Source organism: Genypterus blacodes, unplaced genomic scaffold (genome assembly GCF_046128005.1).
Source record: "Genypterus blacodes isolate CSIRO-AG114 ecotype Tasmania unplaced genomic scaffold, CSIRO-AGI_Gbla_v1 ptg000073l_1, whole genome shotgun sequence".
In the NCBI taxonomy this organism is placed as follows: domain Eukaryota; kingdom Metazoa; phylum Chordata; class Actinopteri; order Ophidiiformes; family Ophidiidae; genus Genypterus; species Genypterus blacodes.
The window spans coordinates 1,113,876-1,139,679 of NW_027466883.1; the positions used below are offsets into that span (position 1 = coordinate 1,113,876).

The window sequence follows — 25,804 nt, forward strand, 5'->3', positions numbered from 1 at the left end:
AATCAAGAGTCCTACTCTTTTAATATGCACATTGTGTCAGTCTCCTTTGAGACTATCAAAAATTGCCGTAGCCGACTATATTGCAAGTCGTCATGGCGGGGTATTGGGTAAAGTTTTCAACTAGCAATAATCGCGCCTCGGATAGACCTCATGGGCTACGATACTGCCACTGCGCAAGGCTGACGACACAGCTGAGAGAAGACGGCAGTGTGTCAGCTCCACATACTGTATGTCAGGGTTTAACACAAATACATCTCTGCCGTAAGTAATACACCGTATATACAGTATATAATTCATACCGATATGAAGCATACAGGCCACATACATGAAACTCAAATGTATAAGAATACATCACCACTAAATAAAGAGTGGTCTAAAATTTAAATATTAAACCGATAAAGACCCTGTGATACAATGGTGACCTGTCCAAGCTTTTACCTGGCTCTCGAGCAATGCATGCCGAGACAGAGTCCAACTCCCGAACACCCTGTGCAGTGTATTGGTCGAAACCTTACCAGAACACAAACAATCTCCAACAAAGTGTGTTGAATCAACTATCAGTTTTATTGGAAACAAGCAAATAATGTTGACCGTCATGCAACCATTTCCATTCTGGAAATTTCAAAGGTTAAACACAGTGTTGACATAGACATTGGAGAATTTTAAGGTCCCTTCATTTCAACCATGAGATTGCGTACCTCCGCCAAGGCCGAGAAAATTTAGACTTTTCTTTTCATCCTCTGCAATTCGGCATTCTAATTCTAACATAGTGTGGCTTAAGGCCAGTAAAGAGGGAAAACATGTGGTCTACCTGACGCAAACACGTTGAAATTTTTCAAAATTGTTTGCATCTCGTTGCATTCGTTGCTTGTACTTGTGACAGGCAGTGACAATAAAGTTGAATCTAATCTAATCTAATCTCATTTGGCTGCTTTTTGTATTGGTGAGGGATTTGATTGAACCACGTGTGTAGCATTCAACTGAAAGGTAGTGTGGCCGAGCGGTCCACGGCGCTGGATTCAGGTTCCAGTCTCTACGGAGGCGTGGGTTCAAATCCCACCGCTGCCATGTCCATCTTCTTAGCATCCATGAGATTTGATGTGTTTGTGCCAAGTATCAAACTGCAGACCTTCCAAGGGCTTTTCAGGTCCTCCAGTGTACTATTCAAATTCCACCACAACCAATCATGCCATAACTCTTGAACAAAAGGCCTTTTGTTACAAAGACACGACCACAATTGTCGCCAGACTAAGAATGCACTTCTTCACTTGTTGTGTATTTACCATTGTCAACATTGAACCCAGGATACGCCGTTCAGTTTGGAGGAATTCTTTTTCACCCCTCCAATGCTGTCAGGGTTTGAAGGTGCGACGCTGCTGACGGTCCACAGAACTGCACCCAAGGAGCAGAGTGGCGCAGCGGAAGCGTGCTGGGCCCATAACCCAGAGGTCGATGGATCGAAACCATCCTCTGCTAAGTGCACCCTTCCTAAATGCCTGAGGACCACGGGTGTCCATTTTTTAATACACATTGCATTGGCTTGGCTGATCCTTTCTTCAAACAAAACTCCATCCATCCTCCTCCATGTTAAAGTTTTAATCATTGTTTGCATCTCATCTGTCTGCTCTTTGCATTGGTGAGGGCCGAGCTGTCCAAGGCGCTGGATTCAGGTTCCAGTCTCTACGGAGGCGTGGGTTCAAATCCCACCGCTGCCATGTCCATCTTCTTAGCATCCATGAGATTTGATGTGTTTGTGCCAAGTATCAAACTGCAGACCTTTCAAGGGCTTTTCAGGTCCTCCAGTGTACTATTCAAATTCCACCACAACCAATCATGCCGTAACTCTTGAACAAAAGGCCTTTTGTTACAACAACATGCCCACAATTGTTGCCTAACCTCCACCATACCTCCACCGAGGACGAGAACATTTAGATTTTTCTTTCCATCCTTTGCAATTCACCACTCTAATTCTAACATAGTGTGAGTAGAGAGGGAAAACATGTGATCTAACTGACACAAACAAACAGTGTACTGTTTCTGGCATATCCAAGTTATTTGCCAAAAAATGTACAGCGTTTGAGGTTTTGCACCTGCAAAGCTAATCAAGAGTCCTACTCTTTTAATATGCACATTGTGTCAGTCTCCTTTGAGACTATCAAAAATTGCCGTAGCCGACTATATTGCAAGTCGTCATGGCGGGGTATTGGGTAAAGTTTTCAACTAGCAATAATCGCGCCTCGGATAGACCTCATGGGCTACGATACTGCCACTGCGCAAGGCTGACGACACAGCTGAGAGAAGACGGCAGTGTGTCAGCTCCACATACTGTATGTCAGGGTTTAACACAAATACATCTCTGCCGTAAGTAATACACCGTATATACAGTATATAATTCATACCGATATGAAGCATACAGGCCACATACATGAAACTCAAATGTATAAGAATACATCACCACTAAATAAAGAGTGGTCTAAAATTTAAATATTAAACCGATAAAGACCCTGTGATACAATGGTGACCTGTCCAAGCTTTTACCTGGCTCTCGAGCAATGCATGCCGAGACAGAGTCCAACTCCCGAACACCCTGTGCAGTGTATTGGTCGAAACCTTACCAGAACACAAACAATCTCCAACAAAGTGTGTTGAATCAACTATCAGTTTTATTGGAAACAAGCAAATAATGTTGACCGTCATGCAACCATTTCCATTCTGGAAATTTCAAAGGTTAAACACAGTGTTGACATAGACATTGGAGAATTTTAAGGTCCCTTCATTTCAACCATGAGATTGCGTACCTCCGCCAAGGCCGAGAAAATTTAGACTTTTCTTTTCATCCTCTGCAATTCGGCATTCTAATTCTAACATAGTGTGGCTTAAGGCCAGTAAAGAGGGAAAACATGTGGTCTACCTGACGCAAACACGTTGAAATTTTTCAAAATTGTTTGCATCTCGTTGCATTCGTTGCTTGTACTTGTGACAGGCAGTGACAATAAAGTTGAATCTAATCTAATCTAATCTCATTTGGCTGCTTTTTGTATTGGTGAGGGATTTGATTGAACCACGTGTGTAGCATTCAACTGAAAGGTAGTGTGGCCGAGCGGTCCAAGGCGCTGGATTCAGGTTCCAGTCTCTACGGAGGCGTGGGTTCAAATCCCACCGCTGCCATGTCCATCTTCTTAGCATCCATGAGATTTGATGTGTTTGTGCCAAGTATCAAACTGCAGACCTTCCAAGGGCTTTTCAGGTCCTCCAGTGTACTATTCAAATTCCACCACAACCAATCATGCCATAACTCTTGAACAAAAGGCCTTTTGTTACAAAGACACGACCACAATTGTCGCCAGACTAAGAATGCACTTCTTCACTTGTTGTGTATTTACCATTGTCAACATTGAACCCAGGATACGCCGTTCAGTTTGGAGGAATTCTTTTTCACCCCTCCAATGCTGTCAGGGTTTGAAGGTGCGACGCTGCTGACGGTCCACAGAACTGCACCCAAGGAGCAGAGTGGCGCAGCGGAAGCGTGCTGGGCCCATAACCCAGAGGTCGATGGATCGAAACCATCCTCTGCTAAGTGCACCCTTCCTAAATGCCTGAGGACCACGGGTGTCCATTTTTTAATACACATTGCATTGGCTTGGCTGATCCTTTCTTCAAACAAAACTCCATCCATCCTCCTCCATGTTAAAGTTTTAATCATTGTTTGCATCTCATCTGTCTGCTCTTTGCATTGGTGAGGGCCGAGCTGTCCAAGGCGCTGGATTCAGGTTCCAGTCTCTACGGAGGCGTGGGTTCAAATCCCACCGCTGCCATGTCCATCTTCTTAGCATCCATGAGATTTGATGTGTTTGTGCCAAGTATCAAACTGCAGACCTTTCAAGGGCTTTTCAGGTCCTCCAGTGTACTATTCAAATTCCACCACAACCAATCATGCCGTAACTCTTGAACAAAAGGCCTTTTGTTACAACAACATGCCCACAATTGTTGCCTAACCTCCACCATACCTCCACCGAGGACGAGAACATTTAGATTTTTCTTTCCATCCTTTGCAATTCACCACTCTAATTCTAACATAGTGTGAGTAGAGAGGGAAAACATGTGATCTAACTGACACAAACAAACAGTGTACTGTTTCTGGCATATCCAAGTTATTTGCCAAAAAATGTACAGCGTTTGAGGTTTGTCGGCACATTGCACCTGCAAAGCTAATCAAGAGTCCTACTCTTTTAATATGCACATTGTGTCAGTCTCCTTTGAGACTATCAAAAATTGCCGTAGCCGACTATATTGCAAGTCGTCATGGCGGGGTATTGGGTAAAGTTTTCAACTAGCAATAATCGCGCCTCGGATAGACCTCATGGGCTACGATACTGCCACTGCGCAAGGCTGACGACACAGCTGAGAGAAGACGGCAGTGTGTCAGCTCCACATACTGTATGTCAGGGTTTAACACAAATACATCTCTGCCGTAAGTAATACACCGTATATACAGTATATAATTCATACCGATATGAAGCATACAGGCCACATACATGAAACTCAAATGTATAAGAATACATCACCACTAAATAAAGAGTGGTCTAAAATTTAAATATTAAACCGATAAAGACCCTGTGATACAATGGTGACCTGTCCAAGCTTTTACCTGGCTCTCGAGCAATGCATGCCGAGACAGAGTCCAACTCCCGAACACCCTGTGCAGTGTATTGGTCGAAACCTTACCAGAACACAAACAATCTCCAACAAAGTGTGTTGAATCAACTATCAGTTTTATTGGAAACAAGCAAATAATGTTGACCGTCATGCAACCATTTCCATTCTGGAAATTTCAAAGGTTAAACACAGTGTTGACATAGACATTGGAGAATTTTAAGGTCCCTTCATTTCAACCATGAGATTGCGTACCTCCGCCAAGGCCGAGAAAATTTAGACTTTTCTTTTCATCCTCTGCAATTCGGCATTCTAATTCTAACATAGTGTGGCTTAAGGCCAGTAAAGAGGGAAAACATGTGGTCTACCTGACGCAAACACGTTGAAATTTTTCAAAATTGTTTGCATCTCGTTGCATTCGTTGCTTGTACTTGTGACAGGCAGTGACAATAAAGTTGAATTTAATCTAATCTAATCTCATTTGGCTGCTTTTTGTATTGGTGAGGGATTTGATTGAACCACGTGTGTAGCATTCAACTGAAAGGTAGTGTGGCCGAGCGGTCCAAGGCGCTGGATTCAGGTTCCAGTCTCTACGGAGGCGTGGGTTCAAATCCCACCGCTGCCATGTCCATCTTCTTAGCATCCATGAGATTTGATGTGTTTGTGCCAAGTATCAAACTGCAGACCTTCCAAGGGCTTTTCAGGTCCTCCAGTGTACTATTCAAATTCCACCACAACCAATCATGCCGTAACTCTTGAACAAAAGGCCTTTTGTTACAAAGACACGACCACAATTGTCGCCAGACTAAGAATGCACTGCTTCACTTGCTGTGTATTTACCATTGTCAACATTGAACCCAGGATACGCCGTTCAGTTTGGAGGAATTCTTTTTCACCCCTCCAATGCTGTCAGGGTTTGAAGGTGCGACGCTGCTGACGGTCCACAGAACTGCACCCAAGGAGCAGAGTGGCGCAGCGGAAGCGTGCTGGGCCCATAACCCAGAGGTCGATGGATCGAAACCATCCTCTGCTAAGTGCACCCTTCCTAAATGCCTGAGGACCACGGGTGTCCATTTTTTAATACACATTGCATTGGCTTGGCTGATCCTTTCTTCAAACAAAACTCCATCCATCCTCCTCCATGTTAAAGTTTTAATCATTGTTTGCATCTCATCTGTCTGCTCTTTGCATTGGTGAGGGCCGAGCTGTCCAAGGCGCTGGATTCAGGTTCCAGTCTCTACGGAGGCGTGGGTTCAAATCCCACCGCTGCCATGTCCATCTTCTTAGCATCCATGAGATTTGATGTGTTTGTGCCAAGTATCAAACTGCAGACCTTTCAAGGGCTTTTCAGGTCCTCCAGTGTACTATTCAAATTCCACCACAACCAATCATGCCGTAACTCTTGAACAAAAGGCCTTTTGTTACAACAACATGCCCACAATTGTTGCCTAACCTCCACCATACCTCCACCGAGGACGAGAACATTTAGATTTTTCTTTCCATCCTTTGCAATTCACCACTCTAATTCTAACATAGTGTGGGTAGAGAGGGAAAACATGTGATCTAACTGACACAAACAAACAGTGTACTGTTTCTGGCATATCCAAGTTATTTGCCAAAAAATGTACAGCGTTTGAGGTTTGTCGGCACATTGCACCTGCAAAGCTAATCAAGAGTCCTACTCTTTTAATATGCACATTGTGTCAGTCTCCTTTGAGACTATCAAAAATTGCCGTAGCCGACTATATTGCAAGTCGTCATGGCGGGGTATTGGGTAAAGTTTTCAACTAGCAATAATCGCGCCTCGGATAGACCTCATGGGCTACGATACTGCCACTGCGCAAGGCTGACGACACAGCTGAGAGAAGACAACAGTGTGTCAGCTCCACATACTGTATGTCAGGGTTTAACACAAATACATCTCTGCCGTAAGTAATACACCGTATATACAGTATATAATTCATACCGATATGAAGCATACAGGCCACATACATGAAACTCAAATGTATAAGAATACATCACCACTAAATAAAGAGTGGTCTAAAATTTAAATATTAAACCGATAAAGACCCTGTGATACAATGGTGACCTGTCCAAGCTTTTACCTGGCTCTCGAGCAATGCATGCCGAGACAGAGTCCAACTCCCGAACACCCTGTGCAGTGTATTGGTCGAAACCTTACCAGAACACAAACAATCTCCAACAAAGTGTGTTGAATCAACTATCAGTTTTATTGGAAACAAGCAAATAATGTTGACCGTCATGCAACCATTTCCATTCTGGAAATTTCAAAGGTTAAACACAGTGTTGACATAGACATTGGAGAATTTTAAGGTCCCTTCATTTCAACCATGAGATTGCGTACCTCCGCCAAGGCCGAGAAAATTTAGACTTTTCTTTTCATCCTCTGCAATTCGGCATTCTAATTCTAACATAGTGTGGCTTAAGGCCAGTAAAGAGGGAAAACATGTGGTCTACCTGACGCAAACACGTTGAAATTTTTCAAAATTGTTTGCATCTCGTTGCATTCGTTGCTTGTACTTGTGACAGGCAGTGACAATAAAGTTGAATCTAATCCAATCTAATCTCATTTGGCTGCTTTTTGTATTGGTGAGGGATTTGATTGAACCACGTGTGTAGCATTCAACTGAAAGGTAGTGTGGCCGAGCGGTCCAAGGCGCTGGATTCAGGTTCCAGTCTCTACGGAGGCGTGGGTTCAAATCCCACCGCTGCCATGTCCATCTTCTTAGCATCCATGAGATTTGATGTGTTTGTGCCAAGTATCAAACTGCAGACCTTCCAAGGGCTTTTCAGGTCCTCCAGTGTACTATTCAAATTCCACCACAACCAATCATGCCGTAACTCTTGAACAAAAGGCCTTTTGTTACAAAGACACGCCCACAATTGTCGCCAGACTAAGAATGCACTGCTTCACTTGTTGTGTATTTACCATTGTCAACATTGAACCCAGGATACGCCGTTCAGTTTGGAGGAATTCTTTTTCACCCCTCCAATGCTGTCAGGGTTTGAAGGTGCGACGCTGCTGACGGTCCACAGAACATCACCCAAGGAGCAGAGTGGCGCAGCGGAAGCGTGCTGGGCCCATAACCCAGAGGTCGATGGATCGAAACCATCCTCTGCTAAGTGCACCCTTCCTAAATGCCTAAGGACCACGGGTGTCCATTTTTTAATACACATTGCATTGGCTTGGCTGATCCTTTCTTCAAACAAAACTCCATCCATCCTCCTCCATGTTAAAGTTTTAATCATTGTTTGCATCTCATCTGTCTGCTCTTTGCATTGGTGAGGGCCGAGCTGTCCAAGGCGCTGGATTCAGGTTCCAGTCTCTACGGAGGCGTGGGTTCAAATCCCACCGCTGCCATGTCCATCTTCTTAGCATCCATGAGATTTGATGTGTTTGTGCCAAGTATCAAACTGCAGACCTTTCAAGGGCTTTTCAGGTCCTCCAGTGTACTATTCAAATTCCACCACAACCAATCATGCCGTAACTCTTGAACAAAAGGCCTTTTGTTACAAAGACACGCCCACAATTGTCGCCAGACTAAGAATGCACTGCTTCACTTGTTGTGTATTTACCATTGTCAACATTGAACCCAGGATACGCCGTTCAGTTTGGAGGAATTCTTTTTCACCCCTCCAATGCTGTCAGGGTTTGAAGGTGCGACGCTGCTGACGGTCCACAGAACATCACCCAAGGAGCAGAGTGGCGCAGCGGAAGCGTGCTGGGCCCATAACCCAGAGGTCGATGGATCGAAACCATCCTCTGCTAAGTGCACCCTTCCTAAATGCCTAAGGACCACGGGTGTCCATTTTTTAATACACATTGCATTGGCTTGGCTGATCCTTTCTTCAAACAAAACTCCATCCATCCTCCTCCATGTTAAAGTTTTAATCATTGTTTGCATCTCATCTGTCTGCTCTTTGCATTGGTGAGGGCCGAGCTGTCCAAGGCGCTGGATTCAGGTTCCAGTCTCTACGGAGGCGTGGGTTCAAATCCCACCGCTGCCATGTCCATCTTCTTAGCATCCATGAGATTTGATGTGTTTGTGCCAAGTATCAAACTGCAGACCTTTCAAGGGCTTTTCAGGTCCTCCAGTGTACTATTCAAATTCCACCACAACCAATCATGCCGTAACTCTTGAACAAAAGGCCTTTTGTTACAACAACATGCCCACAATTGTTGCCTAACCTCCACCATACCTCCACCGAGGACGAGAACATTTAGATTTTTCTTTCCATCCTTTGCAATTCACCACTCTAATTCTAACATAGTGTGAGTAGAGAGGGAAAACATGTGATCTAACTGACACAAACAAACAGTGTACTGTTTCTGGCATATCCAAGTTATTTGCCAAAAAATGTACAGCGTTTGAGGTTTGTCGGCACATTGCACCTGCAAAGCTAATCAAGAGTCCTACTCTTTTAATATGCACATTGTGTCAGTCTCCTTTGAGACTATCAAAAATTGCCGTAGCCGACTATATTGCAAGTCGTCATGGCGGGGTATTGGGTAAAGTTTTCAACTAGCAATAATCGCGCCTCGGATAGACCTCATGGGCTACGATACTGCCACTGCGCAAGGCTGACGACACAGCTGAGAGAAGACGGCAGTGTGTCAGCTCCACATACTGTATGTCAGGGTTTAACACAAATACATCTCTGCCGTAAGTAATACACCGTATATACAGTATATAATTCATACCGATATGAAGCATACAGGCCACATACATGAAACTCAAATGTATAAGAATACATCACCACTAAATAAAGAGTGGTCTAAAATTTAAATATTAAACCGATAAAGACCCTGTGATACAATGGTGACCTGTCCAAGCTTTTACCTGGCTCTCGAGCAATGCATGCCGAGACAGAGTCCAACTCCCGAACACCCTGTGCAGTGTATTGGTCGAAACCTTACCAGAACACAAACAATCTCCAACAAAGTGTGTTGAATCAACTATCAGTTTTATTGGAAACAAGCAAATAATGTTGACCGTCATGCAACCATTTCCATTCTGGAAATTTCAAAGGTTAAACACAGTGTTGACATAGACATTGGAGAATTTTAAGGTCCCTTCATTTCAACCATGAGATTGCGTACCTCCGCCAAGGCCGAGAAAATTTAGACTTTTCTTTTCATCCTCTGCAATTCGGCATTCTAATTCTAACATAGTGTGGCTTAAGGCCAGTAAAGAGGGAAAACATGTGGTCTACCTGACGCAAACACGTTGAAATTTTTCAAAATTGTTTGCATCTCGTTGCATTCGTTGCTTGTACTTGTGACAGGCAGTGACAATAAAGTTGAATCTAATCTAATCTAATCTCATTTGGCTGCTTTTTGTATTGGTGAGGGATTTGATTGAACCACGTGTGTAGCATTCAACTGAAAGGTAGTGTGGCCGAGCGGTCCACGGCGCTGGATTCAGGTTCCAGTCTCTACGGAGGCGTGGGTTCAAATCCCACCGCTGCCATGTCCATCTTCTTAGCATCCATGAGATTTGATGTGTTTGTGCCAAGTATCAAACTGCAGACCTTCCAAGGGCTTTTCAGGTCCTCCAGTGTACTATTCAAATTCCACCACAACCAATCATGCCATAACTCTTGAACAAAAGGCCTTTTGTTACAAAGACACGACCACAATTGTCGCCAGACTAAGAATGCACTTCTTCACTTGTTGTGTATTTACCATTGTCAACATTGAACCCAGGATACGCCGTTCAGTTTGGAGGAATTCTTTTTCACCCCTCCAATGCTGTCAGGGTTTGAAGGTGCGACGCTGCTGACGGTCCACAGAACTGCACCCAAGGAGCAGAGTGGCGCAGCGGAAGCGTGCTGGGCCCATAACCCAGAGGTCGATGGATCGAAACCATCCTCTGCTAAGTGCACCCTTCCTAAATGCCTGAGGACCACGGGTGTCCATTTTTTAATACACATTGCATTGGCTTGGCTGATCCTTTCTTCAAACAAAACTCCATCCATCCTCCTCCATGTTAAAGTTTTAATCATTGTTTGCATCTCATCTGTCTGCTCTTTGCATTGGTGAGGGCCGAGCTGTCCAAGGCGCTGGATTCAGGTTCCAGTCTCTACGGAGGCGTGGGTTCAAATCCCACCGCTGCCATGTCCATCTTCTTAGCATCCATGAGATTTGATGTGTTTGTGCCAAGTATCAAACTGCAGACCTTTCAAGGGCTTTTCAGGTCCTCCAGTGTACTATTCAAATTCCACCACAACCAATCATGCCGTAACTCTTGAACAAAAGGCCTTTTGTTACAACAACATGCCCACAATTGTTGCCTAACCTCCACCATACCTCCACCGAGGACGAGAACATTTAGATTTTTCTTTCCATCCTTTGCAATTCACCACTCTAATTCTAACATAGTGTGAGTAGAGAGGGAAAACATGTGATCTAACTGACACAAACAAACAGTGTACTGTTTCTGGCATATCCAAGTTATTTGCCAAAAAATGTACAGCGTTTGAGGTTTGTCGGCACATTGCACCTGCAAAGCTAATCAAGAGTCCTACTCTTTTAATATGCACATTGTGTCAGTCTCCTTTGAGACTATCAAAAATTGCCGTAGCCGACTATATTGCAAGTCGTCATGGCGGGGTATTGGGTAAAGTTTTCAACTAGCAATAATCGCGCCTCGGATAGACCTCATGGGCTACGATACTGCCACTGCGCAAGGCTGACGACACAGCTGAGAGAAGACGGCAGTGTGTCAGCTCCACATACTGTATGTCAGGGTTTAACACAAATACATCTCTGCCGTAAGTAATACACCGTATATACAGTATATAATTCATACCGATATGAAGCATACAGGCCACATACATGAAACTCAAATGTATAAGAATACATCACCACTAAATAAAGAGTGGTCTAAAATTTAAATATTAAACCGATAAAGACCCTGTGATACAATGGTGACCTGTCCAAGCTTTTACCTGGCTCTCGAGCAATGCATGCCGAGACAGAGTCCAACTCCCGAACACCCTGTGCAGTGTATTGGTCGAAACCTTACCAGAACACAAACAATCTCCAACAAAGTGTGTTGAATCAACTATCAGTTTTATTGGAAACAAGCAAATAATGTTGACCGTCATGCAACCATTTCCATTCTGGAAATTTCAAAGGTTAAACACAGTGTTGACATAGACAATGGAGAATTTTAAGGTCCCTTCATTTCAACCATGAGATTGCGTACCTCCGCCAAGGCCGAGAAAATTTAGACTTTTCTTTTCATCCTCTGCAATTCGGCATTCTAATTCTAACATAGTGTGGCTTAAGGCCAGTAAAGAGGGAAAACATGTGGTCTACCTGACGCAAACACGTTGAAATTTTTCAAAATTGTTTGCATCTCGTTGCATTCGTTGCTTGTACTTGTGACAGGCAGTGACAATAAAGTTGAATTTAATCTAATCTAATCTCATTTGGCTGCTTTTTGTATTGGTGAGGGATTTGATTGAACCACGTGTGTAGCATTCAACTGAAAGGTAGTGTGGCCGAGCGGTCCAAGGCGCTGGATTCAGGTTCCAGTCTCTACGGAGGCGTGGGTTCAAATCCCACCGCTGCCATGTCCATCTTCTTAGCATCCATGAGATTTGATGTGTTTGTGCCAAGTATCAAACTGCAGACCTTCCAAGGGCTTTTCAGGTCCTCCAGTGTACTATTCAAATTCCACCACAACCAATCATGCCGTAACTCTTGAACAAAAGGCCTTTTGTTACAAAGACACGACCACAATTGTCGCCAGACTAAGAATGCACTGCTTCACTTGCTGTGTATTTACCATTGTCAACATTGAACCCAGGATACGCCGTTCAGTTTGGAGGAATTCTTTTTCACCCCTCCAATGCTGTCAGGGTTTGAAGGTGCGACGCTGCTGACGGTCCACAGAACTGCACCCAAGGAGCAGAGTGGCGCAGCGGAAGCGTGCTGGGCCCATAACCCAGAGGTCGATGGATCGAAACCATCCTCTGCTAAGTGCACCCTTCCTAAATGCCTGAGGACCACGGGTGTCCATTTTTTAATACACATTGCATTGGCTTGGCTGATCCTTTCTTCAAACAAAACTCCATCCATCCTCCTCCATGTTAAAGTTTTAATCATTGTTTGCATCTCATCTGTCTGCTCTTTGCATTGGTGAGGGCCGAGCTGTCCAAGGCGCTGGATTCAGGTTCCAGTCTCTACGGAGGCGTGGGTTCAAATCCCACCGCTGCCATGTCCATCTTCTTAGCATCCATGAGATTTGATGTGTTTGTGCCAAGTATCAAACTGCAGACCTTTCAAGGGCTTTTCAGGTCCTCCAGTGTACTATTCAAATTCCACCACAACCAATCATGCCGTAACTCTTGAACAAAAGGCCTTTTGTTACAACAACATGCCCACAATTGTTGCCTAACCTCCACCATACCTCCACCGAGGACGAGAACATTTAGATTTTTCTTTCCATCCTTTGCAATTCACCACTCTAATTCTAACATAGTGTGGGTAGAGAGGGAAAACATGTGATCTAACTGACACAAACAAACAGTGTACTGTTTCTGGCATATCCAAGTTATTTGCCAAAAAATGTACAGCGTTTGAGGTTTGTCGGCACATTGCACCTGCAAAGCTAATCAAGAGTCCTACTCTTTTAATATGCACATTGTGTCAGTCTCCTTTGAGACTATCAAAAATTGCCGTAGCCGACTATATTGCAAGTCGTCATGGCGGGGTATTGGGTAAAGTTTTCAACTAGCAATAATCGCGCCTCGGATAGACCTCATGGGCTACGATACTGCCACTGCGCAAGGCTGACGACACAGCTGAGAGAAGACAACAGTGTGTCAGCTCCACATACTGTATGTCAGGGTTTAACACAAATACATCTCTGCCGTAAGTAATACACCGTATATACAGTATATAATTCATACCGATATGAAGCATACAGGCCACATACATGAAACTCAAATGTATAAGAATACATCACCACTAAATAAAGAGTGGTCTAAAATTTAAATATTAAACCGATAAAGACCCTGTGATACAATGGTGACCTGTCCAAGCTTTTACCTGGCTCTCGAGCAATGCATGCCGAGACAGAGTCCAACTCCCGAACACCCTGTGCAGTGTATTGGTCGAAACCTTACCAGAACACAAACAATCTCCAACAAAGTGTGTTGAATCAACTATCAGTTTTATTGGAAACAAGCAAATAATGTTGACCGTCATGCAACCATTTCCATTCTGGAAATTTCAAAGGTTAAACACAGTGTTGACATAGACATTGGAGAATTTTAAGGTCCCTTCATTTCAACCATGAGATTGCGTACCTCCGCCAAGGCCGAGAAAATTTAGACTTTTCTTTTCATCCTCTGCAATTCGGCATTCTAATTCTAACATAGTGTGGCTTAAGGCCAGTAAAGAGGGAAAACATGTGGTCTACCTGACGCAAACACGTTGAAATTTTTCAAAATTGTTTGCATCTCGTTGCATTCGTTGCTTGTACTTGTGACAGGCAGTGACAATAAAGTTGAATCTAATCCAATCTAATCTCATTTGGCTGCTTTTTGTATTGGTGAGGGATTTGATTGAACCACGTGTGTAGCATTCAACTGAAAGGTAGTGTGGCCGAGCGGTCCAAGGCGCTGGATTCAGGTTCCAGTCTCTACGGAGGCGTGGGTTCAAATCCCACCGCTGCCATGTCCATCTTCTTAGCATCCATGAGATTTGATGTGTTTGTGCCAAGTATCAAACTGCAGACCTTCCAAGGGCTTTTCAGGTCCTCCAGTGTACTATTCAAATTCCACCACAACCAATCATGCCGTAACTCTTGAACAAAAGGCCTTTTGTTACAAAGACACGCCCACAATTGTCGCCAGACTAAGAATGCACTGCTTCACTTGTTGTGTATTTACCATTGTCAACATTGAACCCAGGATACGCCGTTCAGTTTTGGAGGAATTCTTTTTCACCCCTCCAATGCTGTCAGGGTTTGAAGGTGCGACGCTGCTGACGGTCCACAGAACTTCACCCAAGGAGCAGAGTGGCGCAGCGGAAGCGTGCTGGGCCCATAACCCAGAGGTCGATGGATCGAAACCATCCTCTGCTAAGTGCACCCTTCCTAAATGCCTGAGGACCACGGGTGTCCATTTTTTAATACACATTGCATTGGCTTGGCTGATCCTTTCTTCAAACAAAACTCCATCCATCCTCCTCCATGTTAAAGTTTTAATCATTGTTTGCATCTCATCTGTCTGCTCTTTGCATTGGTGAGGGCCGAGCTGTCCAAGGCGCTGGATTCAGGTTCCAGTCTCTACGGAGGCGTGGGTTCAAATCCCACCGCTGCCATGTCCATCTTCTTAGCATCCATGAGATTTGATGTGTTTGTGCCAAGTATCAAACTGCAGACCTTTCAAGGGCTTTTCAGGTCCTCCAGTGTACTATTCAAATTCCACCACAACCAATCATGCCGTAACTCTTGAACAAAAGGCCTTTTGTTACAACAACATGCCCACAATTGTTGCCTAACCTCCACCATACCTCCACCGAGGACGAGAACATTTAGATTTTTCTTTCCATCCTTTGCAATTCACCACTCTAATTCTAACATAGTGTGAGTAGAGAGGGAAAACATGTGATCTAACTGACACAAACAAACAGTGTACTGTTTCTGGCATATCCAAGTTATTTGCCAAAAAATGTACAGCGTTTGAGGTTTGTCGGCACATTGCACCTGCAAAGCTAATCAAGAGTCCTACTCTTTTAATATGCACATTGTGTCAGTCTCCTTTGAGACTATCAAAAATTGCCGTAGCCGACTATATTGCAAGTCGTCATGGCGGGGTATTGGGTAAAGTTTTCAACTAGCAATAATCGCGCCTCGGATAGACCTCATGGGCTACGATACTGCCACTGCGCAAGGCTGACGACACAGCTGAGAGAAGACGGCAGTGTGTCAGCTCCACATACTGTATGTCAGGGTTTAACACAAATACATCTCTGCCGTAAGTAATACACCGTATATACAGTATATAATTCATACCGATATGAAGCATACAGGCCACATACATGAAACTCAAATGTATAAGAATACATCACCACTAAATAAAGAGTGGTCTAAAATTTAAATATTAAACCGATAAAGACCCTGTGATACAATGGTGACCTGTCCAAGCTTTTACCTGGCTCTCGAGCAATGCATGCCGAGACAGAGTCCAACTCCCGAACACCCTGTGCAGTGTATTGGTCGAAACCTTACCAGAACACAAACAATCTCCAACAAAGTGTGTTGAATCAACTATCAGTTTTATTGGAAACAAGCAAATAATGTTGACCGTCATGCAACCATTTCCATTCTGGAAATTTCAAAGGTTAAACACAGTGTTGACATAGACATTGGAGAATTTTAAGGTCCCTTCATTTCAACCATGAGATTGCGTACCTCCGCCAAGGCCGAGAAAATTTAGACTTTTCTTTTCATCCTCTGCAATTCGGCATTCTAATTCTAACATAGTGTGGCTTAAGGCCAGTAAAGAGGGAAAACATGTGGTCTACCTGACGCAAACACGTTGAAATTTTTCAAAATTGTTTGCATCTCGTTGCATTCGTTGCTTGTACTTGTGACAGGCAGTGACAAAAAAGTTGAATCTAATCCAATCTAATCTCATTTGGCTGCTTTTTGTATTGGTGAGGGATTTGATTGAACCACGTGTGTAGCATTCAACTGAAAGGTAGTGTGGCCGAGCGGTCCAAGGCGCTGGATTCAGGTTCCAGTCTCTACGGAGGCGTGGGTTCAAATCCCACCGCTGCCATGTCCATCTTCTTAGCATCCATGAGATTTGATGTGTTTGTGCCAAGTATCAAACTGCAGACCTTCCAAGGGCTTTTCAGGTCCTCCAGTGTACTATTCAAATTCCACCACAACCAATCATGCCGTAACTCTTGAACAAAAGGCCTTTTGTTACAAAGACACGCCCACAATTGTCGCCAGACTAAGAATGCACTGCTTCACTTGTTGTGTATTTACCATTGTCAACATTGAACCCAGGATACGCCGTTCAGTTTTGGAGGAATTCTTTTTCACCCCTCCAACGCTGTCAGGGTTTGAAGGTGCGACGCTGCTGACGGTCCACAGAACTGCACCCAAGGAGCAGAGTGGCGCAGCGGAAGCGTGCTGGGCCCATAACCCAGAGGTCGATGGATCGAAACCATCCTCTGCTAAGTGCACCCTTCCTAAATGCCTGAGGACCACGGGTGTCCATTTTTTAATACACATTGCATTGGCTTGGCTGATCCTTTCTTCAAACAAAACTCCATCCATCCTCCTCCATGTTAAAGTTTTAATCATTGTTTGCATCTCATCTGTCTGCTCTTTGCATTGGTGAGGGCCGAGCTGTCCAAGGCGCTGGATTCAGGTTCCAGTCTCAACGGAGGCGTGGGTTCAAATCCCACCGCTGCCATGTCCATCTTCTTAGCATCCATGAGATTTGATGTGTTTGTGCCAAGTATCAAACTGCAGACCTTTCAAGGGCTTTTCAGGTCCTCCAGTGTACTATTCAAATTCCACCACAACCAATCATGCCGTAACTCTTGAACAAAAGGCCTTTTGTTACAACAACATGCCCACAATTGTTGCCTAACCTCCACCATACCTCCACCGAGGACGAGAACATTTAGATTTTTCTTTCCATCCTTTGCAATTCACCACTCTAATTCTTACATAGTGTGAGTAGAGAGGGAAAACATGTGATCTAACTGACACAAACAAACAGTGTACTGTTTCTGGCATATCCAAGTTATTTGCCAAAAAATGTACAGCGTTTGAGGTTTGTCGGCACATTGCACCTGCAAAGCTAATCAAGAGTCCTACTCTTTTAATATGCACATTGTGTCAGTCTCCTTTGAGACTATCAAAAATTGCCGTAGCCGACTATATTGCAAGTCGTCATGGCGGGGTATTGGGTAAAGTTTTCAACTAGCAATAATCGCGCCTCGGATAGACCTCATGGGCTAAGATACTGCCACTGCGCAAGGCTGACGACACAGCTGAGAGAAGACAACAGTGTGTCAGCTCCACATACTGTATGTCAGGGTTTAACACAAATACATCTCTGCCGTAAGTAATACACCGTATATACAGTATATAATTCATACCGATATGAAGCATACAGGCCACATACATGAAACTCAAATGTATAAGAATACATCACCACTAAATAAAGAGTGGTCTAAAATTTAAATATTAAACCGATAAAGACCCTGTGATACAATGGTGACCTGTCCAAGCTTTTACCTGGCTTTCGAGCAATGCATGCCGAGACAGAGTCCAACTCCCGAACACCCTGTGCAGTGTATTGGTCGAAACCTTACCAGAACACAAACAATCTCCAACAAAGTGTGTTGAATCAACTATCAGTTTTATTGGAAACAAGCAAATAATGTTGACCGTCATGCAACCATTTCCATTCTGGAAATTTCAAAGGTTAAACACAGTGTTGACATAGACATTGGAGAATTTTAAGGTCCCTTCATTTCAACCATGAGATTGCGTACCTCCGCCAAGGCCGAGAAAATTTAGACTTTTCTTTTCATCCTCTGCAATTCGGCATTCTTATTCTAACATAGTGTGGCTTAAGGCCAGTAAAGAGGGAAAACATGTGGTCTACCTGACGCAAACACGTTGAAATTTTTCAAAATTGTTTGCATCTCGTTGCATTCGTTGCTTGTACTTGTGACAGGCAGTGACAATAAAGTTGAATCTAATCCAATCTAATCTCATTTGGCTGCTTTTTGTATTGGTGAGGGATTTGATTGAACCACGTGTGTAGCATTCAACTGAAAGGTAGTGTGGCCGAGCGGTCCAAGGCGCTGGATTCAGGTTCCAGTCTCTACGGAGGCGTGGGTTCAAATCCCACCGCTGCCATGTCCATCTTCTTAGCATCCATGAGATTTGATGTGTTTGTGCCAAGTATCAAACTGCAGACCTTCCAAGGGCTTTTCAGGTCCTCCAGTGTACTATTCAAATTCCACCACAACCAATCATGCCGTAACTCTTGAACAAAAGGCCTTTTGTTACAAAGACACGCCCACAATTGTCGCCAGACTAAGAATGCACTGCTTCACTTGTTGTGTATTTACCATTGTCAACATTGAACCCAGGATACGCCGTTCAGTTTTGGAGGAATTCTTTTTCACCCCTCCAATGCTGTCAGGGTTTGAAGGTGCGACGCTGCTGACGGTCCACAGAACTTCCCCCAAGGAGCAGAGTGGCGCAGCGGAAGCGTGCTGGGCCCATAACCCAGAGGTCGATGGATCGAAACCATCCTCTGCTAAGTGCACCCTTCCTAAATGCCTGAGGACCACGGGTGTCCATTTTTTAATACACATTGCATTGGCTTGGCTGATCCTTTCTTCAAACAAAACTCCATCCATCCTCCTCCATGTTAAAGTTTGAATCATTGTTTGCATCTCATCTGTCTGCTCTTTGCATTGGTGAGGGCCGAGCTGTCCAAGGCGCTGGATTCAGGTTCCAGTCTCTACGGAGGCGTGGGTTCAAATCCCACCGCTGCCATGTCCATCTTCTTAGCATCCATGAGATTTGATGTGTTTGTGCCAAGTATCAAACTGCAGACCTTTCAAGGGCTTTTCAGGTCCTCCAGTGTACTATTCAAATTCCACCACAACCAATCATGCCGTAACTCTTGAACAAAAGGCCTTTTGTTACAACAACATGCCCACAATTGTTGCCTAACCTCCACCATACCTCCACCGAGGACGAGAACATTTAGATTTTTCTTTCCATCCTTTGCAATTCACCACTCTAATTCTAACATAGTGTGAGTAGAGAGGGAAAACATGTGATCTAACTGACACAAACAAACAGTGTACTGTTTCTGGCATATCCAAGTTATTTGCCAAAAAATGTACAGCGTTTGAGGTTTGTCGGCACATTGCACCTGCAAAGCTAATCAAGAGTCCTACTCTTTTAATATGCACATTGTGTCAGTCTCCTTTGAGACTATCAAAAATTGCCGTAGCCGACTATATTGCAAGTCGTCATGGCGGGGTATTGGGTAAAGTTTTCAACTAGCAATAATCGCGCCTCGGATAGACCTCATGGGCTACGATACTGCCACTGCGCAAGGCTGACGACACAGCTGAGAGAAGACAACAGTGTGTCAGCTCCACATACTGTATGTCAGGGTTTAACACAAATACATCTCTGCCGTAAGTAATACACCGTATATACAGTATATAATTCATACCGATATGAAGCATACAGGCCACATACATGAAACTCAAATGTATAAGAATACATCACCACTAAATAAAGAGTGGTCTAAAATTTAAATATTAAACCGATAAAGACCCTGTGATACAATGGTGACCTGTCCAAGCTTTTACCTGGCTCTCGAGCAATGCATGCCGAGACAGAGTCCAACTCCCGAACACCCTGTGCAGTGTATTGGTCGAAACCTTACCAGAACACAAACAATCTCCAACAAAGTGTGTTGAATCAACTATCAGTTTTATTGGAAACAAGCAAATAATGTTGACCGTCATGCAACCATTTCCATTCTGGAAATTTCAAAGGTTAAACACAGTGTTGACATAGACATTGGAGAATTTTAAGGTCCCTTCATTTCAACCATGAGATTGCGTACCTCCGCCAAGGCCGAGAAAATTTAGACTTTTCTTTTCATCCTCTGCAATTCGGCATTCTAATTCTAACATAGTGTGGCTTAAGGCCAGTAAAGAGGGAAAACATGTGGTCTACCTGACGCAAACACGTTGAAATTTTTCAAAATTGTTTGCATCTCGTTGCATTCGTTGCTTGTACTTGTGACAGGCAGTGACAATAAAGTTGAATCTAATCCAATCTAATCTCATTTGGCTGCTTTTTGTATTGGTGAGGGATTTGATTGAACCACGTGTGTAGCATTCAACTGAAAGGTAGTGTGGCCGAGCGGTCCAAGGCGCTGGATTCAGGTTCCAGTCTCTACGGAGGCGTGGGTTCAAATCCCACCGCTGCCATGTCCATCTTCTTAGCATCCATGAGATTTGATGTGTTTGTGCCAAGTATCAAACTGCAGACCTTCCAAGGGCTTTTCAGGTCCTCCAGTGTACTATTCAAATTCCACCACAACCAATCATGCCGTAACTCTTGAACAAAAGGCCTTTTGCTACAAAGACACGCCCACAATTGTCGCCAGACTAAGAATGCACTGCTTCACTTGTTGTGTATTTACCATTGTCAACATTGAACCCAGGATACGCCGTTCAGTTTGGAGGAATTCTTTTTCACCCCTCCAATGCTGTCAGGGTTTGAAGGTGCGACGCTGCTGACGGTCCACAGAACATCACCCAAGGAGCAGAGTGGCGCAGCGGAAGCGTGCTGGGCCCATAACCCAGAGGTCGATGGATCGAAACCATCCTCTGCTAAGTGCACCCTTCCTAAATGCCTGAGGACCCCGGGTGTCCATTTTTTAATACACATTGCATTGGCTTGGCTGATCCTTTCTTCAAACAAAACTCCATCCATCCTCCTCCATGTTAAAGTTTTAATCATTGTTTGCATCTCATCTGTCTGCTCTTTGCATTGGTGAGGGCCGAGCTGTCCAAGGCGCTGGATTCAGGTTCCAGTCTCTACGGAGGCGTGGGTTCAAATCCCACCGCTGCCATGTCCATCTTCTTAGCATCCATGAGATTTGATGTGTTTGTGCCAAGTATCAAACTGCAGACCTTTCAAGGGCTTTTCAGGTCCTCCAGTGTACTATTCAAATTCCACCACAACCAATCATGCCGTAACTCTTGAACAAAAGGCCTTTTGTTACAAAGACACGCCCACAATTGTCGCCAGACTAAGAATGCACTGCTTCACTTGTTGTGTATTTACCATTGTCAACATTGAACCCAGGATACGCCGTTCAGTTTTGGAGGAATTCTTTTTCACCCCTCCAATGCTGTCAGGGTTTGAAGGTGCGACGCTGCTGACGGTCCACAGAACATCACCCAAGGAGCAGAGTGGCGCAGCGGAAGCGTGCTGGGCCCATAACCCAGAGGTCGATGGATCGAAACCATCCTCTGCTAAGTGCACCCTTCCTAAATGCCTGAGGACCACGGGTGTCCATTTTTTAATACACATTGCATTGGCTTGGCTGATCCTTTCTTCAAACAAAACTCCATCCATCCTCCTCCATGTTAAAGTTTTAATCATTGTTTGCATCTCATCTGTCTGCTCTTTGCATTGGTGAGGGCCGAGCTGTCCAAGGCGCTGGATTCAGGTTCCAGTCTCTACGGAGGCGTGGGTTCAAATCCCACCGCTGCCATGTCCATCTTCTTAGCATCCATGAGATTTGATGTGTTTGTGCCAAGTATCAAACTGCAGACCTTTCAAGGGCTTTTCAGGTCCTCCAGTGTACTATTCAAATTCCACCACAACCAATCATGCCGTAACTCTTGAACAAAAGGCCTTTTGTTACAACAACATGCCCACAATTGTTGCCTAACCTCCACCATACCTCCACCGAGGACGAGAACATTTAGATTTTTCTTTCCATCCTTTGCAATTCACCACTCTAATTCTAACATAGTGTGAGTAGAGAGGGAAAACATGTGATCTAACTGACACAAACAAACAGTGTACTGTTTCTGGCATATCCAAGTTATTTGCCAAAAAATGTACAGCGTTTGAGGTTTGTCGGCACATTGCACCTGCAAAGCTAATCAAGAGTCCTACTCTTTTAATATGCACATTGTGTCAGTCTCCTTTGAGACTATCAAAAATTGCCGTAGCCGACTATATTGCAAGTCGTCATGGCGGGGTATTGGGTAAAGTTTTCAACTAGCAATAGTCGCGCCTCCGATAGACCTCATGGGCTACGATACTGCCACTGCGCAAGGCTGACGACACAGCTGAGAGAAGACGGCAGTGTGTCAGCTCCACATACTGTATGTCAGGGTTTAACACAAATACATCTCTGCCGTAAGTAATACACCGTATATACAGTATATAATTCATACCGATATGAAGCATACAGGCCACATACATGAAACTCAAATGTATAAGAATACATCACCACTAAATAAAGAGTGGTCTAAAATTTAAATATTAAACCGATAAAGACCCTGTGATACAATGGTGACCTGTCCAAGCTTTTACCTGGCTCTCGAGCAATGCATGCCGAGACAGAGTCCAACTCCCGAACACCCTGTGCAGTGTATTGGTCGAAACCTTACCAGAACACAAACAATCTCCAACAAAGTGTGTTGAATCAACTATCAGTTTTATTGGAAACAAGCAAATAATGTTGACCGTCATGCAACCATTTCCATTCTGGAAATTTCAAAGGTTAAACACAGTGTTGACATAGACATTGGAGAATTTTAAGGTCCCTTCATTTCAACCATGAGATTGCGTACCTCCGCCAAGGCCGAGAAAATTTAGACTTTTCTTTTCATCCTCTGCAATTCGGCATTCTAATTCTAACATAGTGTGGCTTAAGGCCAGTAAAGAGGGAAAACATGTGGTCTACCTGACGCAAACACGTTGAAATTTTTCAAAATTGTTTGCATCTCGTTGCATTCGTTGCTTGTACTTGTGACAGGCAGTGACAATAAAGTTGAATTTAATCTAATCTAATCTCATTTGGCTGCTTTTTGTATTGGTGAGGGATTTGATTGAACCACGTGTGTAGCATTCAACTGAAAGGTAGTGTGGCCGAGCGGTCCAAGGCGCTGGATTCAGGTTCCAGTCTCTACGGAGGCGTGGGTTCAAATCCCACCGCTGCCATGTCCATCTTCTTAGCATCCATGAGATTTGATGTGTTTGTGCCAAGTATCAAACTGCAGACCTTCCAAGGGCTTTTCAGGTCCTCCAGTGTACTATTCAAATTCCACCACAACCAATCATGCCGTAACTCTTGAACAAAAGGCCTTTTGCTACAAAGACACGCCCACAATTGTCGCCAGACTAAGAATGCACTGCTTCACTTGTTGTGTATTTACCATTGTCAACATTGAACCCAGGATACGCCGTTCAGTTTGGAGGAATTCTTTTTCACCCCTCCAATGCTGTCAGGGTTTGAAGGTGCGACGCTGCTGACGGTCCACAGAACATCACCCAAGGAGCAGAGTGGCGCAGCGGAAGCGTGCTGGGCCCATAACCCAGAGGTCGATGGATCGAAACCATCCTCTGCTAAGTGCACCCTTCCTAAATGCCTGAGGACCCCGGGTGTCCATTTTTTAATACACATTGCATTGGCTTGGCTGATCCTTTCTTCAAACAAAACTCCATCCATCCTCCTCCATGTTAAAGTTTTAATCATTGTTTGCATCTCATCTGTCTGCTCTTTGCATTGGTGAGGGCCGAGCTGTCCAAGGCGCTGGATTCAGGTTCCAGTCTCTACGGAGGCGTGGGTTCAAATCCCACCGCTGCCATGTCCATCTTCTTAGCATCCATGAGATTTGATGTGTTTGTGCCAAGTATCAAACTGCAGACCTTTCAAGGGCTTTTCAGGTCCTCCAGTGTACTATTCAAATTCCACCACAACCAATCATGCCGTAACTCTTGAACAAAAGGCCTTTTGTTACAAAGACACGCCCACAATTGTCGCCAGACTAAGAATGCACTGCTTCACTTGTTGTGTATTTACCATTGTCAACATTGAACCCAGGATACGCCGTTCAGTTTTGGAGGAATTCTTTTTCACCCCTCCAATGCTGTCAGGGTTTGAAGGTGCGACGCTGCTGACGGTCCACAGAACATCACCCAAGGAGCAGAGTGGCGCAGCGGAAGCGTGCTGGGCCCATAACCCAGAGGTCGATGGATCGAAACCATCCTCTGCTAAGTGCACCCTTCCTAAATGCCTGAGGACCACGGGTGTCCATTTTTTAATACACATTGCATTGGCTTGGCTGATCCTTTCTTCAAACAAAACTCCATCCATCCTCCTCCATGTTAAAGTTTTAATCATTGTTTGCATCTCATCTGTCTGCTCTTTGCATTGGTGAGGGCCGAGCTGTCCAAGGCGCTGGATTCAGGTTCCAGTCTCTACGGAGGCGTGGGTTCAAATCCCACCGCTGCCATGTCCATCTTCTTAGCATCCATGAGATTTGATGTGTTTGTGCCAAGTATCAAACTGCAGACCTTTCAAGGGCTTTTCAGGTCCTCCAGTGTACTATTCAAATTCCACCACAACCAATCATGCCGTAACTCTTGAACAAAAGGCCTTTTGTTACAACAACATGCCCACAATTGTTGCCTAACCTCCACCATACCTCCACCGAGGACGAGAACATTTAGATTTTTCTTTCCATCCTTTGCAATTCACCACTCTAATTCTAACATAGTGTGAGTAGAGAGGGAAAACATGTGATCTAACTGACACAAACAAACAGTGTACTGTTTCTGGCATATCCAAGTTATTTGCCAAAAAATGTACAGCGTTTGAGGTTTGTCGGCACATTGCACCTGCAAAGCTAATCAAGAGTCCTACTCTTTTAATATGCACATGGTGTCAGTCTCCTTTGAGACTATCAAAAATTGCCGTAGCCGACTATATTGCAAGTCGTCATGGCGGGGTATTGGGTAAAGTTTTCAACTAGCAATAGTCGCGCCTCGGATAGACCTCATGGGCTACGATACTGCCACTGCGCAAGGCTGACGACACAGCTGAGAGAAGACGGCAGTGTGTCAGCTCCACATACTGTATGTCAGGGTTTAACACAAATACATCTCTGCCGTAAGTAATACACCGTATATACAGTATATAATTCATACCGATATGAAGCATACAGGCCACATACATGAAACTCAAATGTATAAGAATACATCACCACTAAATAAAGAGTGGTCTAAAATTTAAATATTAAACCGATAAAGACCCTGTGATACAATGGTGACCTGTCCAAGCTTTTACCTGGCTCTCGAGCAATGCATGCCGAGACAGAGTCCAACTCCCGAACACCCTGTGCAGTGTATTGGTCGAAACCTTACCAGAACACAAACAATCTCCAACAAAGTGTGTTGAATCAACTATCAGTTTTATTGGAAACAAGCAAATAATGTTGACCGTCATGCAACCATTTCCATTCTGGAAATTTCAAAGGTTAAACACAGTGTTGACATAGACATTGGAG

General features: G+C 44.2%; 37 non-coding genes across 37 annotated transcripts; 25 read left to right on the plus strand and 12 right to left on the minus strand.

The window, feature by feature from the left end:
- Positions 1 to 40: 40 nt before the first annotated feature.
- Positions 41 to 181, minus strand: LOC143006455 (U4 spliceosomal RNA). Its single transcript, XR_012964292.1, has one exon. It is a non-coding gene; the product is annotated as a U4 spliceosomal RNA (small nuclear RNA).
- An 805-nt stretch (positions 182 to 986) lies between these two features.
- Positions 987 to 1,068, plus strand: trnal-cag (transfer RNA leucine (anticodon CAG)). The gene has a single exon. It is a non-coding gene; the product is annotated as a tRNA-Leu (tRNA).
- Positions 1,069 to 1,404: 336 nt separating this feature from the next.
- On the plus strand, positions 1,405 to 1,476 carry trnam-cau (transfer RNA methionine (anticodon CAU)). Its single transcript has one exon. It is a non-coding gene; the product is annotated as a tRNA-Met (tRNA).
- Positions 1,477 to 2,140: 664 nt separating this feature from the next.
- Positions 2,141 to 2,281, minus strand: LOC143006456 (U4 spliceosomal RNA). Its single transcript, XR_012964293.1, has one exon. It is a non-coding gene; the product is annotated as a U4 spliceosomal RNA (small nuclear RNA).
- Positions 2,282 to 3,086: 805 nt separating this feature from the next.
- On the plus strand, positions 3,087 to 3,168 carry trnal-cag (transfer RNA leucine (anticodon CAG)). The gene has a single exon. It is a non-coding gene; the product is annotated as a tRNA-Leu (tRNA).
- Positions 3,169 to 3,504: 336 nt separating this feature from the next.
- trnam-cau (transfer RNA methionine (anticodon CAU)) lies at positions 3,505 to 3,576 on the plus strand. Its single transcript has one exon. It is a non-coding gene; the product is annotated as a tRNA-Met (tRNA).
- Positions 3,577 to 4,250: 674 nt separating this feature from the next.
- On the minus strand, positions 4,251 to 4,391 carry LOC143006457 (U4 spliceosomal RNA). Its single transcript, XR_012964294.1, has one exon. It is a non-coding gene; the product is annotated as a U4 spliceosomal RNA (small nuclear RNA).
- Positions 4,392 to 5,196: 805 nt separating this feature from the next.
- On the plus strand, positions 5,197 to 5,278 carry trnal-cag (transfer RNA leucine (anticodon CAG)). The gene has a single exon. It is a non-coding gene; the product is annotated as a tRNA-Leu (tRNA).
- Positions 5,279 to 5,614: 336 nt separating this feature from the next.
- On the plus strand, positions 5,615 to 5,686 carry trnam-cau (transfer RNA methionine (anticodon CAU)). The gene has a single exon. It is a non-coding gene; the product is annotated as a tRNA-Met (tRNA).
- A 674-nt stretch (positions 5,687 to 6,360) lies between these two features.
- LOC143006458 (U4 spliceosomal RNA) lies at positions 6,361 to 6,501 on the minus strand. The gene has a single exon (XR_012964295.1). It is a non-coding gene; the product is annotated as a U4 spliceosomal RNA (small nuclear RNA).
- Positions 6,502 to 7,306: 805 nt separating this feature from the next.
- Positions 7,307 to 7,388, plus strand: trnal-cag (transfer RNA leucine (anticodon CAG)). Its single transcript has one exon. It is a non-coding gene; the product is annotated as a tRNA-Leu (tRNA).
- Positions 7,389 to 7,724: 336 nt separating this feature from the next.
- On the plus strand, positions 7,725 to 7,796 carry trnam-cau (transfer RNA methionine (anticodon CAU)). The gene has a single exon. It is a non-coding gene; the product is annotated as a tRNA-Met (tRNA).
- A 575-nt stretch (positions 7,797 to 8,371) lies between these two features.
- Positions 8,372 to 8,443, plus strand: trnam-cau (transfer RNA methionine (anticodon CAU)). Its single transcript has one exon. It is a non-coding gene; the product is annotated as a tRNA-Met (tRNA).
- Positions 8,444 to 9,117: 674 nt separating this feature from the next.
- LOC143006459 (U4 spliceosomal RNA) lies at positions 9,118 to 9,258 on the minus strand. The gene has a single exon (XR_012964296.1). It is a non-coding gene; the product is annotated as a U4 spliceosomal RNA (small nuclear RNA).
- Positions 9,259 to 10,063: 805 nt separating this feature from the next.
- trnal-cag (transfer RNA leucine (anticodon CAG)) lies at positions 10,064 to 10,145 on the plus strand. Its single transcript has one exon. It is a non-coding gene; the product is annotated as a tRNA-Leu (tRNA).
- A 336-nt stretch (positions 10,146 to 10,481) lies between these two features.
- Positions 10,482 to 10,553, plus strand: trnam-cau (transfer RNA methionine (anticodon CAU)). Its single transcript has one exon. It is a non-coding gene; the product is annotated as a tRNA-Met (tRNA).
- Positions 10,554 to 11,227: 674 nt separating this feature from the next.
- On the minus strand, positions 11,228 to 11,368 carry LOC143006460 (U4 spliceosomal RNA). Its single transcript, XR_012964297.1, has one exon. It is a non-coding gene; the product is annotated as a U4 spliceosomal RNA (small nuclear RNA).
- Positions 11,369 to 12,173: 805 nt separating this feature from the next.
- Positions 12,174 to 12,255, plus strand: trnal-cag (transfer RNA leucine (anticodon CAG)). Its single transcript has one exon. It is a non-coding gene; the product is annotated as a tRNA-Leu (tRNA).
- Positions 12,256 to 12,591: 336 nt separating this feature from the next.
- trnam-cau (transfer RNA methionine (anticodon CAU)) lies at positions 12,592 to 12,663 on the plus strand. The gene has a single exon. It is a non-coding gene; the product is annotated as a tRNA-Met (tRNA).
- A 674-nt stretch (positions 12,664 to 13,337) lies between these two features.
- LOC143006461 (U4 spliceosomal RNA) lies at positions 13,338 to 13,478 on the minus strand. Its single transcript, XR_012964298.1, has one exon. It is a non-coding gene; the product is annotated as a U4 spliceosomal RNA (small nuclear RNA).
- An 805-nt stretch (positions 13,479 to 14,283) lies between these two features.
- On the plus strand, positions 14,284 to 14,365 carry trnal-cag (transfer RNA leucine (anticodon CAG)). The gene has a single exon. It is a non-coding gene; the product is annotated as a tRNA-Leu (tRNA).
- A 337-nt stretch (positions 14,366 to 14,702) lies between these two features.
- On the plus strand, positions 14,703 to 14,774 carry trnam-cau (transfer RNA methionine (anticodon CAU)). Its single transcript has one exon. It is a non-coding gene; the product is annotated as a tRNA-Met (tRNA).
- A 674-nt stretch (positions 14,775 to 15,448) lies between these two features.
- Positions 15,449 to 15,589, minus strand: LOC143006463 (U4 spliceosomal RNA). The gene has a single exon (XR_012964299.1). It is a non-coding gene; the product is annotated as a U4 spliceosomal RNA (small nuclear RNA).
- An 805-nt stretch (positions 15,590 to 16,394) lies between these two features.
- trnal-cag (transfer RNA leucine (anticodon CAG)) lies at positions 16,395 to 16,476 on the plus strand. Its single transcript has one exon. It is a non-coding gene; the product is annotated as a tRNA-Leu (tRNA).
- Positions 16,477 to 16,813: 337 nt separating this feature from the next.
- Positions 16,814 to 16,885, plus strand: trnam-cau (transfer RNA methionine (anticodon CAU)). The gene has a single exon. It is a non-coding gene; the product is annotated as a tRNA-Met (tRNA).
- A 674-nt stretch (positions 16,886 to 17,559) lies between these two features.
- On the minus strand, positions 17,560 to 17,700 carry LOC143006424 (U4 spliceosomal RNA). Its single transcript, XR_012964264.1, has one exon. It is a non-coding gene; the product is annotated as a U4 spliceosomal RNA (small nuclear RNA).
- An 805-nt stretch (positions 17,701 to 18,505) lies between these two features.
- trnal-cag (transfer RNA leucine (anticodon CAG)) lies at positions 18,506 to 18,587 on the plus strand. The gene has a single exon. It is a non-coding gene; the product is annotated as a tRNA-Leu (tRNA).
- Positions 18,588 to 18,924: 337 nt separating this feature from the next.
- trnam-cau (transfer RNA methionine (anticodon CAU)) lies at positions 18,925 to 18,996 on the plus strand. Its single transcript has one exon. It is a non-coding gene; the product is annotated as a tRNA-Met (tRNA).
- Positions 18,997 to 19,670: 674 nt separating this feature from the next.
- On the minus strand, positions 19,671 to 19,811 carry LOC143006465 (U4 spliceosomal RNA). The gene has a single exon (XR_012964301.1). It is a non-coding gene; the product is annotated as a U4 spliceosomal RNA (small nuclear RNA).
- Positions 19,812 to 20,616: 805 nt separating this feature from the next.
- trnal-cag (transfer RNA leucine (anticodon CAG)) lies at positions 20,617 to 20,698 on the plus strand. The gene has a single exon. It is a non-coding gene; the product is annotated as a tRNA-Leu (tRNA).
- Positions 20,699 to 21,034: 336 nt separating this feature from the next.
- trnam-cau (transfer RNA methionine (anticodon CAU)) lies at positions 21,035 to 21,106 on the plus strand. Its single transcript has one exon. It is a non-coding gene; the product is annotated as a tRNA-Met (tRNA).
- A 576-nt stretch (positions 21,107 to 21,682) lies between these two features.
- On the plus strand, positions 21,683 to 21,754 carry trnam-cau (transfer RNA methionine (anticodon CAU)). The gene has a single exon. It is a non-coding gene; the product is annotated as a tRNA-Met (tRNA).
- Positions 21,755 to 22,428: 674 nt separating this feature from the next.
- LOC143006433 (U4 spliceosomal RNA) lies at positions 22,429 to 22,569 on the minus strand. Its single transcript, XR_012964272.1, has one exon. It is a non-coding gene; the product is annotated as a U4 spliceosomal RNA (small nuclear RNA).
- Positions 22,570 to 23,374: 805 nt separating this feature from the next.
- On the plus strand, positions 23,375 to 23,456 carry trnal-cag (transfer RNA leucine (anticodon CAG)). Its single transcript has one exon. It is a non-coding gene; the product is annotated as a tRNA-Leu (tRNA).
- Positions 23,457 to 23,792: 336 nt separating this feature from the next.
- trnam-cau (transfer RNA methionine (anticodon CAU)) lies at positions 23,793 to 23,864 on the plus strand. The gene has a single exon. It is a non-coding gene; the product is annotated as a tRNA-Met (tRNA).
- Positions 23,865 to 24,440: 576 nt separating this feature from the next.
- Positions 24,441 to 24,512, plus strand: trnam-cau (transfer RNA methionine (anticodon CAU)). The gene has a single exon. It is a non-coding gene; the product is annotated as a tRNA-Met (tRNA).
- Positions 24,513 to 25,186: 674 nt separating this feature from the next.
- On the minus strand, positions 25,187 to 25,327 carry LOC143006482 (U4 spliceosomal RNA). Its single transcript, XR_012964317.1, has one exon. It is a non-coding gene; the product is annotated as a U4 spliceosomal RNA (small nuclear RNA).
- Between the last annotated feature and the right edge of the window lie 477 nt (positions 25,328 to 25,804).